Source organism: Pinus tabuliformis, chromosome 9 (genome assembly GCF_031772625.1).
Source record: "Pinus tabuliformis cultivar Carrire ecotype Pingquan chromosome 9, CPIR1, whole genome shotgun sequence".
NCBI classification, from domain to species: Eukaryota; Viridiplantae; Streptophyta; class Pinopsida; order Pinales; family Pinaceae; genus Pinus; species Pinus tabuliformis.
The window spans coordinates 784165891-784189084 of record NC_142307.1 but is presented as its reverse complement, the minus strand read 5'-3'; the positions used below and the strand labels follow the sequence as shown (position 1 = coordinate 784189084).

Below are 23194 nucleotides of genomic sequence, written 5' to 3'. Positions count from 1 at the left end.
CCGACGGTTCCAGCCACAACAGTTAATGTGATGGTTATCGCAGGTGAACATTTCATTAAACCACCACACATAATGGTACAGTTAGAGTTAATCTTGGGATGTAGTACTAATCCAATTTTAAATATTAGTTAAGCACAATTTAACTCCAAGATTAATCTAGTGGAGGATTTGGTGGTACCCCCAAATTTGGGTCTACCACCAAATTTAGTGCGCTAACTGGAGTCATTCCAGATTTGGCGGACCTTTTCTAGGAAAAGACTGACTAAGCCATAAACAAGTCAATTTTCGACCAAATTGAGCTTAGAAAGTGGTGTTCTTGGATAATTTGAACATTTTTAACACATTGATGCAGGTATCAGGAGCCATATAGCTCTGTAAAACAAAATTTTTCCACATTGAGCTAATATAGAGGCCCAAGCCATGGAAGCTAGACCAAGGAAATGTAGCCCAGGAGGGGTGAACTCCTTCATTAAAACACTTTGTTAAATTTCTCTTTGATGGTTTGCTATAATTTAAATGTCTGTTGTTCAGTATTTACTTTGAGGCTATTTTTCTCATGAATGCCACTTTAAACTTAAGGAAATTTCCCTAATTGTATGCACTAATAACTAAGGAAACCTTAGACTAAGAAGCAATATGGAAGAACATGTTTATAAATATGTAATCATTATTAGCACAGTAAAACTAATCATACGAAAGTAGATCAAAGACAAATAAAGACCAAAGCAAAGTTGTACCCTATTTATGGGGAGACTTACAACAAGAAAAAAATAACAACGTTGTTGAGTTGTAGAGTCCTTGCTAAAAAAAAATTACAGTCAATGGGGATGTAAAGGAAAACATAACTATATCCTTACTATATTTATTTTATTTCTCGCCACTGGAAACATGGTATCGATATTTTGAGATATTATTTCTTGGTATTCGTATTTTAATAATGAAAGGGGAAGGAAGACTAAGAATAATGGCTAAACATATATAGTGTAGCACAACTTTCATTGGCTAATTGATCTGTGAATCGATTACCTAATATCCATATATGTGAGGGAATGGTAGTATAAATTAAGGGGAGTTTTTTGACCAAAATGAGGGAACACTCAAATCTCCAGACTTTGTTGATTTTAAGAGAGGAGGATTCATAAAGAAACTTAGTAATAAGGGAAATGATAAGATGAGAGCCACCTTCAAGGATTAGGAAAGAGAAATTGAGGGTCGAGGTAAATCGTAGCCCCATTTTAACCACTCTTATTTATAATGCATTATTTGTGTTGTGGCCAATGTAAACGAAATACAAATGAATTATGTCTCCTGTTTTTGAGAAAAATACTCCCATGTAGCCTACAGGACTAGGGTTTCCCATGGAGGCACCATCAAAGTTTAGTTTGACAAAATTAAGAGGAGGGGAATACCAATTCATGGATTATGAGAGAGTTAATGAGCAAGTGGGAGATGGGAGTTTAGATAGGGAAGAGGGAATATTGAGAGAAACAAGAATAGGTGCCTTAGTGCCTTGGAATTTCAAGACCAATGTCAACCAATTGTAGATAAGGATGGTTTCTTTGAGATTATGAAGAAAGTTGTTCCAAACAAAGAGGATGGAGTCTTGATATTTGTGGAAGGTACATTGATTATGTTCTTTCCAGAGAATCTAGAGGGAAAATCTAGGTGAAATAATCTAATAACATTTGATAATGGGATTGTGGAATGGGGAAAGAGGCCAATTATAAATTAAAGAATATGTTCCAAAGATCTTAGGCAAGAAAATAATAATGAAAAATATGGTCATGATTTTCTTTGTTTGTGTGACATAAGAAAAGAGTAAGTAGCCAACATAGCCATAGAGAAGATTATCTTAGGTCAATTTTTTTCATGGAAGAGAATCGAAACAAATGTGTTATCTTGGGGGAAGGCTTTTGACACCACATTTTAGACCATAGTTATTGATTCAGAGTGTGAGTATGATTGGTCGTAAGGAAGTAAATTTATTTTATGGTGAAATATTCATGTGATTTTTGTCCCCAATGAATCTCATTTAGATCTTTAGAAAAGTGGATTTGTCTATGTACAATAGTTTTCTTGAATTTTCAAGAACTTGGGATAATAAAGGGATGTCCCAAGATTAGGAAGATTGACACCAACAATAATTAGCCTCTCATGACATGTCTTTCCAATAATTAGACACAAAAATTTCCCTAATATTGCATAACATGGTATATATCTTGAAGATGTTCTTCAATAGAAAGGTTGGGAAATTGATGCCAAAAATCATCCCAAAAGCTAGCAATTTTTGTACACTTCACTTCCCAAAAGTAGTGTTCTCTTATTAAATATTTTCCTTTACAAACCAAACTCTATATAAAACATCTCATTGGAAATATAGGCACTCTTAATTAAAATACCTTTTATCAATTTTTTTTTTTTAATATAAATTCAGTTAATAATAAAATGTGAAATCATTATAAAAATGTATTTATTTTAAATTAAATATATCATTTATATAGAGTTAAGTTAATCAAGGAAAATAATAAGTAATAAGCATTCCTCTTCTGAAATTAAAATATAGCTAATTAAAAAATGAAATATTAATTAGATATTAACAAAATAATAGTGTCATCGAAATAATAAATGAATTGGTCCTTTTTTGGTATTTTTTTGGGTGAATTTTTCTCTAAATCTTATAGATATTTTAAATTATCATAAGATGCTTAATTTGTAGAATTCAAGTGCTTTAAGATCCTTTTGGGTGCTACATCCATTTATCCATTCAAATTTTCATTTTAAACAACAAAAAATCACAATATCTCTAGAAATTATATTATTGGATTCTAACAAAAAAAACTCATTTTGTTTAATTAATTTGCATCTAAAAAAAGGTTCAAGCCATGAAAGAGAGATCACCCACAGGTCTTTCCTTGAAATATTTTGGAACTTCAATATACTTGTGTTTCACTCTATTCTACAATCAAGAAGAAGGCACCATATAAAATCTAGAGTCAATAAAAACCTTATAGGATGAAGTGCACAAACAAGAAGTTGAAACAAAGGGCTCACCATTTTGTCTTTGTCAAGCTTCAATGATTTTTTGTATAATAGCTTCGGATCTATCATTTTTAGATTTTGATGGTTCAAGGCATGGATACTTACCATTATGCTACAAAAAAAAACAAATACAATAATATTAGCAACTTCTAGTCCTAATAGAGCACATCTTAAAGCCATTCCTAACCTCTATTAAATCTAACAGAGGAAATCATACCCTTGTTTTGTTCACACTAGTAATGGAACAAAGTAAGAAAATTGGTCAATTTCCATTATGAACTATAGATTCCTATGCCTTTTTGGTCACACTTGCTTCCTTCAACAATCTTTTTTCTGGCAAGAAAACACACATAAATTCTATGTTTTCCGCACGAAACGAATAAAAGTTTCCAAATTAGTTTTTTTATTTAATCATTTCATTTCTCTTTGACTTGAATGTAATCCAAATGAACTCTTCATTATACAGTCATTAGCATAAAAGGCTTAGGGAAAGTAGTTTTAGGCTTCTTATGTTTCGCCACATGAAGCATAGACATCCCATTATCTTGAGATGTTTGAGATGCCAATCTATTGGAGTTCAGTTGTTTGCAACAAATATATCAATTTTAGACATTCATTGGCTTATTTAAACATAAAAAGACATTTACGAATGCACAAGGTTTACTTTAAAATATCAATTAACAAAAACACAATAAATCCAAGAACTAAAAATCTAACCGTGACAAAACTTTGACATCCTTCGTCGTGAGAGAGCTACCCATTTGAACAATTTATCTTCAAATTCATATCACTACTAGTCTTGTGAAATATCCTCGAAAGGTTATGTAAGAGATTATATTTTGACTAAAAAGTATGATCACTTATAAAATAAGAATCTATATTAAAATAATTAACCAACCATTTCTTTCCTTTTGCAAAAGTAAAAAGGCCCCTCTCACCAGAGGCAATGCCTATGTGTTCATGGAGTGACTAAGAAGGATTTTCGTTGCACATCTCTTTCTGCCTAGGAATTCTTATACAGTTAGTTGTGGTACAAGTTTTAGAATCTAGTCCTATTTTGTGTTGTTTCATCAACTGCAATATTCACTGCCCATGTGTTCAATGTTAGGTGACTCAGAAGGATAATCGCTGGCCATACAAGGAGCAAGGACCTTAAATTGGAAGTTACAAACATATTAAAGCATATGTAACCAGTTAATCTATAGAATAGTTATGTACTCCCATAAATCAATACTAGAATATATTACATTTAGAAATGATTAGTTGTTTTGAAGTTAAAAAGATCCATCACTCACAAATCATTCATCTTAGACGTGCATCTGCAAACTAAAATAGTCGTAATATTATCTTGAAGTATTGTATCTGAAGAACTTCATTTTGAGAAGGTCTTTTCAGATCCCAAACAATGTGCATAATTCATATCAACATATTCAGTTTCGTTGTTTTCTTTTAGGTCGAGGAATTTGAAGACGGATACTTTCGAAGGGTTTATCTTTCACAGAGCATTTCTTTATCCAAGGCATTATAAATCTCTAGTGGGTTTTATTAGATTATTTCCATGGTTTGGATTTGGTTTGGATTTGAATGAATTGCATTAGTGGCTACATCATCCATCATTGTTTCTATAAAAACATGCGACATATTTTAACCAAAAAGCAAGACCACTTATCAAATAGGAACCTATATTAAAATAGTTAACCTATCATTTCTTTCCTTCTATAGAAGTGAAGCTGTCCCCCTCACTAGATTCACTGCCCATGTGTCCATATAAAAATGCCTGCTAATTAATCTCAATCCCTCTTCAGTCACTTCTCCAAGAGAGCAGAGATGTACATTTCTTTAAGCTCGGTCCCTCTGTCCAAGCTACGTGAAATGTACCATTTCGGCATATTAAAGCCAAGATTCCTAAGTACAGGCACATGGATCTTCAATTCTTCTTCAATGCAGAAGAAATGATCAAGCTAAAACACTCTCTCGGACTTGGAATCCTGTTGATATCATACAATATAAACTCCAGTAGCTCTGTCGGGATCCAATAGCTCAAGACATGCTGGAATGAGAAATGTCGAGGGTATTATCAAAGAATGGGAGCCTCTGAGAAAAAATGATATACATGGGCGCAACCCCTCTACAAGAAATGAAGCTTTTGAAGTGCCCATTGATGTTCATGGAAATTGTAACAGTGGTCACATTTCACTCCCTCATTCTCATGGAGAGTGTTCGAGTTCCGCTCCCAATCTCCAGTCCAATTCGAATTGTATTGTTCTTCATTTTCGAGACCTTGTCAATGGAGTAATGTATTTCATATCCATGGCTATCTAACCATCAGGTTTTCTCTTGCCCCTCAAGATCGAAGCAGTATTTGTAATCGTCAAAGGCCTTTAGGTATTTCCTCTAGAGGAGGAATGAGTATCTCTTGCAAGAATATGCATTCCAAACGACACAGGAATCACGCGGGGTTTTCGACATGCTATGACGAAAAGGAAATGGATCTCAATAATTTGAAGGCATTGCAGGATAATAGTGTCGGTGAGGAAGAGGCTTGCGGCCTCTAATAAAGAGCCTCCGAGGTAGGACTTCATACTCTGGGCAGAACCACACAAGTGTGGCCAATAGGCAGATAAATGGTTTTGGAGTCGAAGCTGGGGTTGCGGCCAAGCAAGAGCTTTTTGGTGGCGATGAAGTCCTTGAGCTCCTTGGCCATGGAGACTCTATGGGTTTTCCCCATTGAAGCCATGAATCATCTGCATTTTCCCCATTGCTGTTTTTGGGGTTTCGCAGAAATTGTATCAATTGGGCGAGCTCAGCAGCGAGATTTTCAGAGACATGTTTGGAGGATTTGAACTCAATTTTGATGCTCGAAAGCTCCGGTTGGGTTCAGATACCTGTGAACAGTTCCGCTTTCACGGAGCATTTCTTTACCCAAGGCATTGAGAAAGTTGCAATGGGTTTTGTTATTCTAATATTACCATGTTTTGGAATTGAATGGATTGCATTAGTTGCAACATAATCCATCACTATTTTGAATGGTAACTCACTAATGCACGTATTCAATCTAATACTAAGAATTATTTCAATAGTTTAACGCCAAAATCAACTACCCACGACAATACAAGTGGCATGAGTAGGAAGCTTTTCTCCAATAATATCTTAGTACGTCAATATGTAAAGAATAGGGACTAAATATTTCTTATTTATAATAATAATACTAAATGTTTCTGTACTAAAATAAGAATTCTAGAATTCTAATCTAATCATCGACCATTATTAATTGAACAATAAAGATTTAAATTCTATAAACTATTTTATAATATTTTTAGATAACAATTATATATCACATATTAAAATTTATTTTATATATATATATATATATATATTATTTCTATTTTTAAATTAAATTTAATTAGTTAAAAATATAACATTTAAATATAAATTATATAAATACCAATACTATTTATTGTTTATTGGCATGTAATATTATTAATATATGGCATTGAATAAAGTTCTTCCAATGAACTTTATTTAGAAGTTAAAAAAAAAATTATGAGAAGGGGGATGAAATTTCATGCACACAAATTTTGTTCTATGACCTCTATAATTAATATCAAAGCGTGCTTCTGACTCAATTTTTTTTTACGAAGAATATAATGCGCTTCCTGATCCCGATATATTTTTCAACTCCATATTCATATTGGTAACTAGTTTTTATTCCAACTCACGATTATTATTTATTCATCATGAATTTTTCATAACCAGATAACTAAAGTCTTTCATAAATCCAAATAATCAGGTGATGACTGATCCTGAAACTTCTGGGCACGAGTATTTGCACTGGTATGTCATAATCCTCTCGCAAATTTCTGAATAATATAGAGCACCCATATCTATTTCATCTAAATAACAGTATTAATGTGTACGTTGTGCAGGCTGAATACCCAATATTTTAGCAGCAAGCTTCATGTTGGTATGGATATCATGGCCGTTGCCATTTTTTTGTTGATTTTTGAAATCATTGGATTGAATATTGTGTGTTAATGTTATTTCGTGTTAATGTGTTGGATCGAATGATCAAAATCTGATGTTTTTACGAAGGTCCGACACCCACGCGCTCTAGCAAGATGGTTTTCACATTGCTCAAGGATCCATGTCATCCCATAATTGAGCTTTTGCCAATGAAAATCGACTTGGACCACTGATTGAGAATGAGAATGAACAAAGAATGAACGTAGAATTTCCTGGACAAAATGCAAGCACCAGCTACACAACAAGTAAGCGGTGGAAAAACAAGAAACGATGAAGTAGCCGATGTTTTGTAGCAATAAATAATCACAAAATAAGATGAATCATAAACAAAGAGGTGTTATAGATGTATTGAAGTGACTAAACTTGAGAAACTTGATTGTTTTAAGAGTTTTTACTAAGATTAAAGATTAAAGATAAGTATCAGAAGATAAATTTGATAAATTTGATAGGTATTAGATCATAAATTTAGTTATATAAGTATTAAGATTGAATAAATATTAAAAAACAAATTGAGATTTTTTGAAAATGCTCTTCCCAAATTCATTCCTCATGTTTAAATATGGATATCAATGTAAGTAATTGGGATATGAATGGTATTAAGATAGTTTTACACAATATATTTGAGTAATGTAAATTGATATCAGTTGTGCCCTGTCCATAAAATGTATATGTTTATGCTTAAACATAGTCAACAATATTCCTGTATGACCTATAAACATTTTAGGTTGACATCTGAAATCATAATGACAATTCAAAAATGCATAAGTGACGTGTATTAATGTTTACATGTTGTATTGTTTTAACAATAAAATATTAACAGTTCTAAAATATTTTCTTCCTTTTATTTTGTTTAGATAAAGAAATTGGAATGTGACTTCATATTAAAACTGGTAAGAGGGTTTCCAACACCATTGCCATATTACTTCTCTTGATATATGACACGTATAGTATTTATAATATCGGTTGTTTAGAAAAAGAAATTGGAATGTGACTTCATATTAAAAGTGGTAAGAGGGTTTCCAACACCATTGCCATATTACCTGTCTTGGTATATGACACTTACAGTATTTATAATGTGGGTTGTTCTTCTTGAGATACTTTTATGTTATATGTTAATTACAAAAATAAAAAAAAACTTATTTTATTATTATTATTTTTAATAAGAATTATATTAATAATATTTAATTTTATGGAAATAATACATAAAAATAATATTTTAAATTATTTTAAATTAAATTATTTTAAATTATTAGATTATAATTAAAATTGTAATATTCTTATTTGTAATTCATAATTATTAAGGTAATATTTTGAATTATTATATTATAATTAAAATTTTAATATTATTAAATTATTAGATTATAATTAAAATTGTAATATTCTTATTTGTAATTCATAATTATTAAGGTAATATTTTGAATTATTATATTATAATTAAAATTTTAATATTATTATTTGTAATTCATAGTTATTAAGGTACAGAGTCTATATTATGAGTTTACAAATCAAGAAATTCATTTTGGTTAGTCAACATGCTTACAAATAAGTAATAACAAATTTGAATTTCTCTCCTGGCTCAAATCAAAGTGATTATGAAATGATTTTGAAACAATACTTATTTTTAATATTTTATTTCAAATATTAATTTGTAAATATAATTGTGACATGTATTGCTCAAGCATTTTAACATGGGTATTTTGTTAAATTTTTTAATTATGTAATTATGTTATTGCTATTAATAAAACCTTACTTTCATTAGAATTGTATAAGTGGAAGAGGAAGAGGTGGAAATTGTTAGATGTTGGAAAAAGCCTTACCTATAATTTTCTGCTAAGCTATATATATATATATATATATATATATATATATATATATATATATTTCAAATTTCAAGAAGCCACTTATTAACATAGTTGATAGTTGAACAATGAAATTTCCATAAGTATATCCAGTAGCTAGAAATTGTACAAGTCATTCCTTTGAGGTATCAGAAAGTATCCACTTCAAAATTACTAATTTGACCCATAAAATCTCATATTGAGGGTGGCTAGAATGCAACCAATTTTTCATTCAACAAGCAATGGATACACACAAAAGAGACCAAAGGAAAAGTTTGAGTGAATATTTACAAGAAGCATTTTGGTTGGTTTTAAAATAGTGGAGGTTTGTGAAATCCATTTTCAAACTAGGAAAATCAAGTAGAAGTTTCTTTAACTCAAGCTATAAAAGAGAGTTACTTTTCTAGGTATTCTGTAGAGAAAGCAAGGAGGAACTGAGATTTGAGGGTTTCGAGGGATTTCTAGGGGAATTAATGGAATTCCTTATGTTGTGTAAGCTAGCTTAAGAGATGCTTGTAAATTTGAGTAGCTATTGGATTAGAGGGTTTGAAGGAAAACATTTTTTATTTTTAGTTTTGAACCATAGCGGCTTTCATTCTTCCACTTTATCATTTTTGAGTAAACACTCCTTGACGACATTAGAAATGCATGCTTCTCACGCATAGATAGATTTGTATGATAAGAACTAATGGGAATGTTGAGCATAGGGTATTGTAAATATTGTTTCCATTGATGTCAAAGACAATGGGAGAGTACACATGTCCAAGGTAAATATTGCAAGATGAGCACTATTGGCAATAGTGTTTGGATACCTATTTTCTTTATTTCTTATTTGGATTCCCTATATGTGAGGGTCTTTCTACTCGAAGTACCTAGATCTAATGAGAGAATAGGATATATGGTCGAAAAGCTTATTCTGAGACTTTTTCAATGGTATATCCCACTCCCTCTAACATAATAGGAATGAGGATATATAAAATATTATTTCAAATCAACCCTATAAGGAAATGCACAAACATTGTTTGAAGACCATCTAAGCAAGAAGGGATCTCATGTGCACAAAAGAAGTTCAGAAATAGTCTTGGCGTTTTAAAGTGGAGCACAAATGTTGTTTGTGAAGTGAATGAGTAAAGTTCCCATTCTCATAGTAACTTTCATTTTGAGTTGTTTTAGACCATGAAATTTTGAGGAGATAGAGTGAAATATCATAATGTGCATGTGACAAAATTTCAAGTATTAGTTTTCTATATATTCAGTGACATGCACTAAGGAAATTATGCTTCCTATATGCTCCTGAAATGTACTTCTAACATGTCAATTTGATTTTTTCGTTATAACATACTTTTTTTAAAGCTTTAAACTGTGAAATATTGAGAGATAAGGATGAAATATCTATATACCCATGGTAAAAAATTCAAATTTTGGTTCTCTATAATTTTAGAGATATGCCTTGTGGAAGTTATGGTTTCTAAATACTCCTAAAATTAGCTTCAAACAAGCCTGTTTGGAAGTGTCACTGGCACTTATTTGCTTAGTTTTTTTAGACAATGAAATTTTTAGATATCTATGGAGACATATAACACCTTAGGTAAAAATTGCATACTTTATTTTGCGGTATGTTTGGAGATATTACTTATGGATGTTAGGGCTGATGAATGATCATGAAATGGATCTTAAATAGATCATCTCCATCTTTTTATTGTAACTTATTTTCTAAGAATTTTCAAACTCTGAAATTTTAAAAATACAAGTAGTCATACCTAAGTTCCTTAGGTAATAATTTTATATCAAATTGTCCAAATTGAATATGTTGACCAAGAGAGAAGTTTTTATTCTTTCTTTAATCAACCCAACCCATTGAATCTCACCCATAATTCGAGATAACCAGAATAAACCTAATTTCTTTATACTTAACTTTTTGGATGAATTAATTTATAGGATTAAGAAATATATTTAGAATATAAACTGTTTGATTTAAGATTGCCCAGAAGATTGAATAAACTACACAAAATGAAATTAAAAAAATATATAAAAACAAATTTGAAATATATACTCTAAAATATATAACAACAATATGAAAGTGAAGTGCAGCCTAAACAGTGATAGGAAAGCCACTAGACTCCAAAAACACCATCAATAACTTGTATTAAATTCAACAGTGAATAAAATAAATTCTCAATGACAAATTTCAAGAAAAAAAAGTTAGTTCGAGTGGTCTTTTTATCCAGAATGTAGTGGTAATCATTATGGTTTTTGAATGTTGATTGAACGGGTCAAAGGCGTATTAAGGAAGCGCCATGGTATTGATCCCTTAGTAGATATGCTTGTGGCAATCCAGAGAGCAATCGATCTGACAAGAATTTGTTTGCAACAAATAAGAAGAGGGAATGCCACATAATAATAAAGATGAGTTAAAATTTAAAAGAACTTAGAAAGAAAATGCTCCCAACATCATGTTCAAGGTAATAGATCTAAAAAAATCTTTTCAAGGTGCAACACAAAACAAGATGAGTTGCGACGTAGCAAGTCCCTGCATTAAGTTTGCATTGAGTGGGCAAGTCACGAAAACCATACTAGATGCTGAGAAGAAGCTAGAGCAAGAGAAATTTGTTTTTAAGCATTTGCGTTCGAGTCGTCGTGATTGATAATGATTCTGAGTATGATTGGTTTTCTTTTTTGACATTAAAAATGGGAACAACTTAAATTATAATAACCAAAAGTTCGATTCATCGTGCTTGACTAGTGTTTTGATTGTTTCAACGAACATGCGTGGGAAGAATAAAAGCTAATTGTTGTTTCACCTTATGCTAAAGGAATTAATCATTTAGATGCCAGATATCTATCTTGGAAGACTTTTCATTTTTAAATTCTTTTAAAAGGAATCTTAAAATATTTTTATTACTTTCAATGCTGGACAATCATAAAGAGAACCAACCTTATTAAAGTCATTATAAAAGTTTGTCAGTATTGGACAACTTATGAGGACCAGCCACTTTCTCTCTCCCTTACCACGTGCATTGCATGCAAGCCATGTGCTTGTGTGTGCCATTATCATACACTCTAGACTCACAGCATACATTAAATGTGTTGGCTTGTGTAAAACATATGTTGGGTAATGCAGGTGTCATAGCGAAACCTGAGATAACAGATCAATGCTCTGAGGCAGCAGGGAGGTGAGGGACTCATTCTCTGTGGCAGCAACGAACCCCCTTTATGAGACAATGACCTCTTTGAACTATTTATGAAATAAATGTAATCATGCTGGAACTACATTATGTTGCAACTATGTCTCAGGCTTATCTCAGAAATCTTGTTAATATTGTTTTCAGTTTCAATTACCCATGTCGGAGACCTTCAGCATTTTGCTATAAGTTGCAACCTACGACACGAGCTTAAGATCATAAAATGGCATCAGTGCAAGAGGTAAATGCAAGGACAACGGACCAGTACTCGCAAGCATCATGGCCATCTGCTATAGAAAAAGAAAAGGGTGTACAACAGTAGAAAACTACAGGTGAATCAAAAGATGCATAGAATTTCAATCCTTTCCGAGTCCAAGAAGAGGTATATCTGAATTCCATAATTTTCTTCGTAACGGTGATCAGTTTTCTAATTAAATTTTCTTTCAAAGTTTGGGATTTAAAGAGGAATGACTCATCTCGTATATAGCTCTATATATGACTTAGACTCAGAATTTAAAGTTTTGAATGAATGTGTCCTTAAATCTTTGAATGAGCTCTATATATGACTCAGGCTCAGAAGTTAAAGTTTTAAGGAATGTATCAATGAATACACAACGAGGAACATTTCAAGAAAAAATTACCCTTGTCAGAGACCTTTAGCCTTTTGTTGTAAGCTGCAGCCTGCGACACCAGCTTAAGATCATAAAATGGCATCAGTGCAAGAGGCAAATGCAAAGACAACGGACCAGTACTCGCAAGCATCACGACCGTCTGCTACAGAAAAAGAAAAGGGTGTACAGCAACAGCAAACTGCAAGTGAATCAAAAGATGCACAAAATTTCAATCCTTTTCGAGTCCAAGAAGAGGTATATCTCAATTCCATAATTTTCTTAGTAACGGTGATACAATTGGCCTCTTTGTATCAGGTCATTGTTTGGCAGTAAATTTGGACACTAATTTTAGGTTATCTTGACCAAAATACCATTCTCTCTTTTGGGACACTTGTAGGCAAAAGAGGCAGCGAAAGAGGCATTTGTAGCCCAGCAGGAAGCTCAGGAAGTAATCAAGCGTGCTTATACCAAGCAATTAGAAGCTCAAGATAAGGCTCGGGGAGCTACTAAGCAGCTGTTTGCACAGCAAGAAGGTGGTAAGCAAGCAGCAGCACTCGCCGCTCGTTAGGCAGCGACTATTGCTGTTGAGGAGCAGAAATCTGCTGCTCAGAAGCATACGGACCAAGCAGTTATTACAACACAAGTCTTGGGCGTGCAGATAGTAGAGCAAACTGTGGCCTCCAATCAAAGCTCTGCTAATTGTGTAACTAAGATAAAATTTCTAAAGAAATAGAATTGGGTATGAAACATGTACTAGGATGTTGTTTAGCCGAGAAATTTTCAAACAGATGATTGCAAAATAATTGTTGATTGTTGGGTTGTTTTGCAGTTTTACCCAGAAGAAGTTACGCAACTTCTCTGGTTCCAAGCTTGCAACCCTGAGCACATATGAAAAGGGGTAAGTTATAAAATCAATACATAATACATATTTGTGCTAATACAGAAAGAAGTAGAGCGTATTATCATTTTTCTCTTGCTTCCTCCTCCATGCAGGTGCAAGTACGAAGAACCTACATGCAGAAAAAGGCCTTAGATGTTGGACCTCCTCCTGCTGCCTTATACGCCTTAGATGTTGGACCTGCCAGAGTTCCTGATTCAATTGATTCAATTGCTTGAAGCCTGGGCACCTGAACAAGCCACCCGAAGCCTATCCACATGAACACCTAAACAGGAACAGGAAAAGTGAACATAGTGCAGGTCGAAGCTAGGTTAAACTGGAACTACAGGTGGCGATGGAACCATAGGTGGCAATGCATGGTGTGCAGGTGGAAGTTATCAGATAGATGGTGTGCAGGTGGTAGAGCCAAGTTATATGGCATAGCCAATTACTCAAACAAGTATAACAAATAACATAGAATTTAACACTAGAGACTAATGTTAGTATTAGTTCAGGCTGTGAACTTATACCATTAATACAACCCTCTTAAAAACCAAATAATATATGGTTCGTCTCTGTGTGCCTTGGGAAGAGGCCAAATAACCCGATGAAACCATATGCGATCAAAAACTATGATTATAAGTGATGAGAGAAGCTAACAAGCAAGTCAATAAGCAGCTCAATTAATGTTAAACATCGCCATATCGATTCCTATAGTCCCTGGCCATTGCCATATGGCAGGGACTAATAAGATGGAATGCTACTGGATAATGAAGAACATTATGATTAATGGAAAAACCTGTGAGCAATTTATGAAACCGACGTTTCAGACTAGCTAGGTGAGTCCATCATCAGGGTAATGAGATCTGTATTTTGAGAAGAGAGAGTCAAGAAGATGTGAAACTATTAATAGAAGGATAGAGAGATAACTTAGGGTTGGAGAGGTCGGCTTGGTTTTCATATATTTATTAATAAATTGATTAAGTTAATTTTAATTTATTTTTAATGTTTATTTTAATTAATAAATTTTAGTTAATAAATTTAAAACTTAATTAAAAATAAAATTAATTTAACCTAAATTAAAATAAAATTAATTTAACCTAAATTAAAATAAAATTAATTTAAACTAAATTTAAAATAAAATTAATTTAATTAATTAATTAATTACTTAATTAAATTAAGTTTAAATTAAGTTTAGATTTTATTTTAATTAATTAATTAATTAATTTAAACTACATTTAAAATAAATTTAATTTAATTAATTAATTAATTAATTAATTAATTAATTAATTAATTAATTAATTTAATAAATTAATTAATTTAACTAATTTAACCTAAATTAAAATAAAATTAATTTGAACTAGATTTAAAATAAAATAAATTTAATTAATTAATTAAATTAACTTTAAATTTAGTTTAAATTTTATTTTAATTAATTAATTAATTAATTTAAACTAAATTTAAAATAAAATTAATTTAATTAATTAATTAATTTAATTATATATATATATATATATATATATATATATATATTTTTTTTTTTTATTTTTATTTTAATTTTTAAATTATGAGCTGTAAATGCTGTCTCAAGGAAGAATTTGTATAAATTAAAGTTACTTTATTTTATTCAGCAAAGGTTTCCATGTATTACTTAGTTTAAGACCATCATCCCTATTCATATTATTAGAAGATTTTTCAATTTCAATTGCCTCTTTAATTCTTCTTTTTAAATAGTGGTCTTCCTTATGGATTAATTTAGCTTGTTCCATGCATATATAGTGAGAGGAGGAACAAGCATGCTCTGCAAGACCTGATTTATCAGACCTATTTCTAGTAATATCGCTAATGTGTTCTTTTAATCTTACTCCAAAGGATCTCCCTGTTTCCCCTATATAAACTTACCACATTAACAGGGAATCGAATAAATGCCTTTGTGATTTTTTGGGTCAATTGCATCTTTCGCGGATTCAAGCATGTTTTTTATGGTGTTAGGGGGGTGAAAGCTACCATAATGTTGTGCTTAGTGAGAACTTTGGAAATTTTTTCAGTGGTTCCTTTGATATAGGGAAGGGAGATTCTAGGGTTTTCAAACGATTTCCTTTTGTTTTGTTTATTGGTTAAGGAATCTTTAATTATTTTGCGGATGGTGTGATGTTGATAGCCATTGTTTACAAAAACTTCATGGAGATGGACAAGTTCTTCATCTAGATGTTCTGGGTCGGAGATTCTAGAGGCTCTCGTGGTTAGGGTTTTGATGACACCCATTTTTTGCTTAGGATGGTGGTGGGAGTTTGCATGAAGATACCTGTCAGTGTGCGTTTTCTTTCTGAAGACCTGGTGGCTTAGCTTGCCATCTTTCTTGGTGAGGAGGACATCTAAGAATGCAATATTACATTGTTTAAAAAGTAAGCATATGGTTTCTGCCACCTTAAAGCATGATTAATAAATTACTTAATTCGTTGCATTATTAAAAATTGGGCCCAATGCCATAGCATACTTAGGAAGTCATAGTTCATAAATCCTTAACCGTGAGAAATAGTTAAACGAATTTGATCTACTTACAGGATCAGACACTTTCAATGATATTTTCCTAATCACTAGAGATAATTTGTGCTATTAGAGGACACTACCAAAAAAGTTTTAAAATGGATTTGCTGAGCAGTAATCCCTAAATTTACTAAGGTTACATTAGCTTAAAATAAAATGATATGACATTTTATAAAAGATTCCCACCAAAGTTTTCTTAGAGGTGCTTATGTGTTTATAGTATTGCTTTTAATATTAGTCTTATTTAGGTTTGTCAAAGTGTTTGCTATATATGGTTCAATATATTTAGTACAAGTATAACATTTTCTTATTTTATTAAAATGAAAACAATAAATTCATTCATAAATGAGTAGCTATTTTTTTTAATCTTAAGCTAACTTCAATAGTTATAAATAAGATAGGTAATGCATCAAGTGTTACCTTATAATTGGATGTGATATTTAAAAGAGTTGAAATAATATTTCATTTCCACTTACGGAGATGAAACCACTCAGTTTTAAATAAGATGTGTCATAAAGTAAGACGTTTTATACATGTAATGTGAGACGATTGAAGTGGATTAAATTCGAGAAAGTGGATTGTTTTAGGACTTTTTATTATAATTAAAGATAAGTTTTAGAAGATAAATTTAGTTGCACAAGTATTAAGATTTAATAGATATAAATAAAAAACAAATTGAAATGTTTTGAAATGCTCTTAGATTATAAAGAGTGGAAAAAAATAATCTATCTTTTTCATTCTTTATGTTTAAATATGTATCATCCATGTAAGTAATTGGGATATGAATGGTATTAAGATAGTTTTACACATCATATTTCTTTAATTTAAACTGGTATCAGTTGTTCCATATCTATAATTTTGTTGTAGCAACTATAACCACTTTCCAAAACTTTTCCTTAGCTTCGTTTTGGAGCTTTCCTACCAACCATTCTTAGCAACATGCCTTGCACTATCAAGTACATAGGCTTCAACTGAGTTTCAAAGGCTTACTAGCATGTGCATGTATACTTGTTTGTTTCCCATCACAGGCTTCCATTCTGGACTTAGGAAAATTTCTGGTTGAGATGTTCACTAAGAAAATTGTGAAATTTTGCAAGGGAACCAACCTTCCCTCTAGAAATTGTGCAATCATGTTGAGTTGCTTGTTGGGTTCCAAAATTGCACAATCCAGCCAGGAAACCCTCACTCAGAAAACTGTGCAATCTAGCTAGTCACTGAGCTTTAGCCCAAAAATTGCACAATTATGGGAGATAGTGACATACTTACCTCAGAAATTGTGTAATGACTAAGGGACTCCCAACCTTGCTCAGCTTATAAATTGCACAAATCCCTTTCCCGGAATTGCAAATTGTTGCATGTGGCATCATGTTGACTGGTTCCCTCCGAGACGGAGAAATCTTGATTTGCATGCATGCGCTGCTTTTTCCTGAAATAACAAAAGAAACATTAAAAAAGAATCCCTAAATTTTAGGGATCTATTTTTAGCAGTTGGAGTTTACATGCAAATATCATTTTAGAAACTTCCCTCCAAGTGTCACTTTTTTCTAGATTTATGGCATGCATATCATGCACCTCAATATTATTTATTAGTCATTGTAGAGTTCATTCCTTACATTGATCTTGGAGTTCTAACATCCCACATTGCATCTAGGAGTCCTTGGCACATTGAACTCAACTTTTTTTGGGTAAGTTTTCTTTTCATGTCATTTGTTTCTTTTTTGTCACTTTGCGTATTTCACTTTGTACGAATGTTGTTTTCTTTGTTTTTTTGAATGTCTATTGTCATTTTAATGTATATTATCTTCTAGAAACACCATTTCAATTTTTGTTTGCATCTCACTATTATCGCATGCATGACACTGTTTTTGCACTAGCTGTTAAACACACATGGATAGCAAGAGAATAGGAAAGATAAATCAGTGAGTACAATTTTTATTAACAATTGATTTACATTTATAGTACAATATCTGACTCTCTTGGACTGCTTAGTCTTTTCGGCTTCCACACTAACCCTTTAGGATTAGGTGTCCAACATTCCCCCCCTTAATCCGAAGGGTTATGTATGAGTCCAAGAAGAGAGCTGTAATACAAAATGTGCAAAAATGCATGGCAACACTAGGCTGAATGTGCTCTATGAAATGTTGGTAAAAAAGGGCGGTGGTTTAAGGATGACCACCAACACTGGAACGCTTAGTGCAGTTCCCGGAACTCTTCCAAAGCTGGCAAGAAGCCGGAGTCTTCTACTAGAGGAAGTGTTCTTAATCTGTGATGGTTTAAGGATGACCAACAACTCTGGAATGCTTAATGCAATTCCTGGAACTCTTCCAAAACTGGCAAGAAACTGGAGTCTTCTGCTAGAGGAAGTGTTCTTAATCTGTGATGGTTTAAGGATGACCAACAACTCTGCGATTCCTGGAACTCTTCCAAAACTGGCAAGAAGCTGAAGTCTTCTGCTAGAGGAAGTGTCCCAGATTGCCAACTGAAGGCATGTTCAGGCATCTTTGTCTCTGGCTACAACTCTGAAACTGGTGTGGCAGGTTGTGGCTCAGGCTCGCTTGATGTGATTTTGAAGCTTGTAGATGACCATCATTTCCCCCCTTGTCAGATACAAGGTGAGAAGATGGAGAAAACTCAACTGCAAGACTGTTCAATATTCTGGAACAAGTTCTGACATGTGTTTGGAATATCTTCTTGGCTGTTGATGCCCATTGCCAAGAAGCGACCCATCCAAGATGAATCTTTGTTCTTGCAGGACGTTTGTTTTTGAAGCATCTGTTTGAAGAATGAGTGGTTTTATGACAGTGCTTACATGGATGAAGATCAAAACAGTGATCTTTCAAATGGCCAACTCGGTCATAGTGTTGGCATTTCACGATCTGTTGTTGTTGCTGTGGAAGAGAGGCAGAGTCTGGAATAGCTGAAGCTGAACTGTCATGAGGAGCAGGTGAACTGTCATAAATGAATCCAGCACTCTGAAACTGAATGGGCTTGGCATAGTCTGGAATATGAAAGGACAAGTCCTTGTCATATCCAAGACCAGTTCTGTGCTTGTTGTGGACAAGCTGTTCCCAAGGTCTGATGATGGGCTTGGGAAGTGCAGACTGAGTTTCTGCATCTGCATGTACAATTGCTGCTTTACTTGAATGAACAGTAACATTATTGACTTGCTGTTTATGGGAGTCTGCTTCATTGTTCTGAACAGAAACAGGTTCAGAATGACTCCTTCGTTTTAATTCTTCTTGCTGTAGCTGTGTTTCAAGCTGCAAAAAATCAACTTTGTCTTGTGCATATTGTAGACATGTCTGAATTTCTGAGAGAGAGCCTTTGCTGATTTGGAATGTTTCATGATTAGAGGAATGTATCAGAGTTTTTAAGAACTCTAATACTTCAGTAATTTGAGGCATATTCTTCATTGTCAAAATTACACCCCTTTAAAAGACTGATTACAACTATGACCCAATGAGTAAAAGTAACACCCACTCACAGTACAAAGACACAGAAAAATCCTTTGTAAATGTGCAGCAAATGAATCAAGGAACAAAAACTATAATGAGTTTTAAATACAGTTCCACAACTGGGGCAGCAGCAACTGCAAACTTGTTTGGATCCTTCAAGTACTCCTTCAGAAAAAACTTTAATAATTATAACACCATGTCATGGGCATTCTTTGAACTGTAATTTACAGCTGTCAACCTCAGCAAATCATTAAACATATGAATGGCACCAACAATCAAATCGGATCCAACTATAGGAACAGAAGCACAAAATCTCGGTTGTAGATGGAATTCGAACTATTCAAAGTGTATTTGAAACCAATCACTATACCAGTGGATTGTATACCATTCAGGCCTCATACAAACTTATTTAAAACAACAGCTTCAACGTATTTCAGGCAACATCATAACAGCTTAAATCACAGTTTTCGTTGCATTCAATACAGCTCCAGGTCAGCACACAAATAAATCAATGAGCGATATACAAAACTGATTTCTTTCATGCATAAACAACACTCCTTTGCAAGAAAAAAATGAATGTCTTCCACAATCTGTAGTTGAAGTACAAACAGTTCGAGCACTCCTGAAGGTAGAACCAGCACGCTAGAATGAGTTCAGCTCATTTACATAATGCACAATTCATGTGTTAACTTCACCATCTACGTTGGACAGCTACAAGCAGCGGTCTTAAATGGCTCTGTCAACTTCTCCTTAGAAGAGCTTTATCAAAAGCATCACTCTTTCAAGTCTTCTAGTATGGATCTTATTTCAGGTTTGTAACATCTACAAGTGTCGTTAACTGATGCCAATAATAGATGATGTCAAAGCCCATATGATCCAGATCCAAAGTTTCAGATATGTTGCTTTATTTCTGCAATGGTGTGTTGACAAATTGAGATGTGCCGCAGAGGGTAGACAATACGAATGCCTCAAGTATATGCTGGACTAAATTCTTGGATTGCACAGATCATTTAAGGTCGGCTCTCTTTTCTAGGCCGCAATTACACAAGATCTCCGCCTTATATCAATCCAGAAATAGACTAATGATCTACTCTTACATATATAGTGATAATGCCCTTTATGTAGGTTCTTTCTTATACCTTAAAAATTCGCAGAAATAAAAACCGTGAGGATGTAAGACAAACTTTGGTTCTTTGATGCTTGAGCCCAGACTTTAGGCCGCAAAAAGTTTCAACGTGGATTCTGTCACTGAAGTATGATGACAAGTATGATGACACAAGTCTAAAATAGGTTCGAATTATTCACACGACCGCAGAGATTAAAGGGCTACAAGACTCGGTGATATATGCTTAGAGGGGCCGCAAGCAATTTCAAATAAATGTTCCACATAGATAACCCTTACAATAAATATGTGTTACAGAGATAACCCTTACCATGGAACCACTTACAATAAATATGTGTTTTCGCAGAAAACCTCCTCCGTCGCCCCGTCTCCCAACAAAACTCCAAATTCAGGCTGCAAAAACTCAATGAAGTTGGACATGGAAGCTTGGCAGAGAGAAACAGAGAGAAGAAACGCTATGAGAAGTCATCAACAAGGCAGCACGATCAGTGTACGATCTGATAGCCAGCTTATGACATTAGATAGAAAGCCTACAAGTCAATATGGACGTCAACCTCCTCAAGGTCTCAATATATTTTATACAATGCTTCTCCAACCATTCGCTGATTGCCCTAAAGCAATCTCGTCATCATCCTACAAACATTAAAAGAGATCAAGGGATAAGCATTAAGCATTAAGCATTAAGCGTGAGCCGATAATGCTGTCGCCATCGTATGCCCAAAACGCGCCGTTACTGTTTACTGTGGAGGCTTTTCGCGTTCTGCGAAAATTTCTTTGATTGTCGAACCACGCAGGTGGTATATCAGTGCTTTTGACATGAAACTTTGGAACGCTAATAACTCCACTCTTTGCCGGCGGAAATTTGCTGAGAATGAGCGTTATCAGTGAACACACTGCGAAATGGAGGCAGTCGGAGGATGTGGGCAAACGCAATCACGTTGCTTCAGTTCTTGAAAATGGAATGGAGACGTACCAAAACAGCTTTTGCAGCTCTCAGATGTCGAAGATGTGCCAAGCACAAGGCCCGCAGAGGGCTATATGCACAGACTCTTTTTGACAGGCGAAACAGATTCGCCTCCTCCTTGTCACGATTTCAGCTTCTGGAAATCCTCGTCTCTTTGGATTTACAAGTTGTAGCAATGGCGGTAGCAGATCCGGTGTTTGAATATCTCCAACGCACTCCGTCAATGATGGAATCCTTCGACGAGTCTTTCTCCCAGCTGATAATTATTTGCAGCCTTGGAATGAATTTTAAATGCAAATAGTCCCTTCAACATTTCGTTTCAGCCTTTGGCAATGAAGAAATCGCCCAGAATTAAATACGCTGGCCTGGAAGAAGAGCAATGTTGATGACAATGGCGAAGAGAGACTACGACAGCATCACAACAATGGCGGTGTACATACTGTTACTGGGATGTCTATGCGCAAGTGCGGAGGCTTCTACTCTCAGTGGAGGGATCCACGACATTCCGGGGTTTGAACACAAGAAAGAGATTCAAGACCTCGGACGCTTTGCTGTCGATGAATACAACAGGCAACAGAATGCCAGTATTTCGTTTTCCAAGGTGGTGAAAGCCCAGGAGCAGGTCGTCTCAGGCCTGCTGTACTACCTCAGAGTAGAGACAATGGACGGCGGCGAAACCAGGCTCTGTGCGGCCAAAATATGGGTGAAGCCATGGGAGAATTCTAGTAAAGAAACTTAAAGATTACAGAGGCAAAGACTTGGAAGTTATACAGAAGCTTGTGCTTTTGCTGGTGAACCTGTTGAGCAGAAGGATGGTGCATACAATATAAAAAACGCATCAACGCTCAAGTGCATTCAATATCAGAAACGCATATTCAGTAGCGCAGAGGCACGCAGTCTCAGGTGTAACCGAAACGCACATTCAGATTTCCAAAACGCACATTCAACAGGGAAGAGGGCGGAGTGTCAGGACAGAGGCGTTATAAGGCAGCGGCAGCATGTCAGGAGCGCTGGAAAAGAATATGGCAGAGGGCCAGGACTGAAATGCACATAACAGGCCACAGAAAAACAAGTGGCTCTGATACCATGTTAAACACACATGGATAGCAAGAGAATAGGAAAGATAAATCAGTGAGTACAATTTTTATTAACAATTGATTTACATTTATAGTACAATATCTGACTCTTGGGTTTCAGATTCCAAGGTCTCTTGGACTGCTTAGTCTTTTCGGCTTCCACACTAACCCTTTAGGATTAGGTGTCCAACACTAGCAGTTGTCATTGCATCACTCGTTTCACACACATGCATGTGTTCCGATTTTTTATTCTTGCATTCAGTGTTTTCATGAATGATCATTCACTCTTGCTTACATTCAATCTCTCCATGCATTCAAACCTCTTCATGTTTTCAGTCACCCGTCGGTGGGTCTAGCCTTCCTTGGCCCAGACCTTACCTCGCCTAGATATAAATGTGCATTTCTAGAAGTGAAGGTTCTGCCTGCACTCTAGAAATTGCACAAACTCGGCCAGCACTA

At 34.1% G+C, this 23194-nt stretch overlaps 2 pseudogenes; one reads left to right on the top strand and one right to left on the bottom strand.

Moving 5' to 3' along the window:
- Positions 1–4844: 4844 nt before the first annotated feature.
- Positions 4845–5913, bottom strand: LOC149151073 (putative methyltransferase At1g29790; annotated as a pseudogene).
- A 16136-nt stretch (positions 5914–22049) lies between these two features.
- LOC149151072 (cysteine proteinase inhibitor A pseudogene) lies at positions 22050–22398 on the top strand (annotated as a pseudogene).
- The last annotated feature ends 796 nt before the right edge of the window (positions 22399–23194 follow it).